We start from the raw sequence: 1,803 nt of genomic DNA, 5'->3' as shown, positions 1-1,803 counted from the left end.
ACCAGGAAGGAAGGAGTGATGCCCCTTCATCAGATGAGGAAGCCAAGCCTTAAAAACCCATATAACCAACCCACATTGGACACCCATGCAAACTGGGATTTGAAGCTGGCTCTCAGTCTCCTGGCTTTAAATCTTGCTGGGGAAGTGTGCTTGCTGGGCAGAGTCCAAGACCACCCATCATCCATCCAGTAAGCCGTCTGATCCCTTCACATTCACCCCTTCCCACCTATCTGTACACTGGTCAGCTACCGTATAAACTACCTGCCTGGCCAGCCAACCGTACTGGGGTCAGGGCTGTGCACGGCTTCCAAACTACCTAGGTGGGAAGTAAACAGCTCAGATGGTGTATATTGAGCATTCGCTGTGGGCTGGCCCTGAGCCATCTGCTGGACATGGGTTCTCTCATTTAATTCCTCCGGAAGTCCCTGGGACACAGGTATTCTGATCGTCCCCATTCTACAAAGATGGGAAACTGAGACTTGGAGCAGCTCTGGGATGCGGACCCAGCTCAGTGTGACCCAAGACTCCCTACTCTTAAAAGGTGGGACTCCCCCAAAGTGCTCCTGAAGCCCCACCCTGGGGGCTAGGGTAAGGGGTAAGGGACCATGTAACATCTGTCTCACCCCGCAGCCTGTGCCCTCAAGTCAACACCACCTATATAACCAGGGGCTGCCAGAGTCTCTGCAAAGCTGGGTGTGCTGGAAAAGGAGGAGGAGGAGGAGCTTCCTCCAAGCGTGGACACCCATGGACACCGAGAAACAGAGCCTTCCTGTCACTCACATGCAGACCTAGAGCCACTGTCGGCCCCAAAGCCATACCTGCCCCCACTGTAGTCACAGCTGCGGCAGGAGCCCGGCTGGCCACCGCAGTCCACCTGGCCGGCAAAGACAGCTAGAAGGATGTGCCAGGAGCCTGGATGGTGAGATGGCTGGACACAGATGGAGAGCTAGAGGTATGAGTATGATGGGAGCACAGCTCATCCGATGGATTGGGTAGAGGCTGGCTAGCTGGGTGCATAATTAGATGACCAGTGGATGGACAAACAGGTAGGTGAACGGGTAGACGGGATGAATGGAGTAACTGAATGGACTGTTGGATGGAAGAATAGGTGTTTGGACTGAAGGACTAGACAGGTAGCCTGGATAAAGTATAAAAGAATGAAATTAAATGTTGGATAAATGGAAGGACTGGGTGAATTCATGGAAGGGTAGATGATAAATGGATGGGTTCACGTAAGCCAAAGGACCTTGATAGTCTAACATCTATCTCATATTCAATTACAAACGAGCAGTCCAAGATGAGAGTTAAGTGACATAGTGAATCACTGTTATTTAAGGGGCCCTTTCCCATTCCTATCCCTTACGGTGGAAACACAGCTGAGAAGGCATTCCATGGCTTGTTCCTGTGTTGGTCTCACCCACATGAGAAACACAATCATGAGCAGAATGCTAGAATGGGGAAGTCAAACTTCTTGAAGGAACATGTTACTACAGCAATTTCTATGCAATATTAAAGCTTGCACAATGTCCTGGGGTTGGCCTTTTGATTTCACTAAAGGTGTCACATTTGGGGTCTGGCTGGGAAGCATAAAGCAGGGAGGAGGTTCCGTGGGGAGCAGGGAAATGCCTTGTGACAGGTCCTGGGGAAAGGAGCTGATGCCAACTAAGGCAGAAATGAATAAGAGGTGGAGACACCCAAGAAGCCTTAAAAGTAGAGAGGCAACACCCTACTGGGGTAGAGCCCTCCTTTGCCTTATACACTTCCACACTCGTGCACACAAGTGTGCACACACATGGAATGCCA

Source organism: Manis pentadactyla, chromosome 10, assembly GCF_030020395.1.
Source record: "Manis pentadactyla isolate mManPen7 chromosome 10, mManPen7.hap1, whole genome shotgun sequence".
NCBI classification, from domain to species: Eukaryota; Metazoa; Chordata; class Mammalia; order Pholidota; family Manidae; genus Manis; species Manis pentadactyla.
This window is presented reverse-complemented; position numbering follows the sequence as displayed.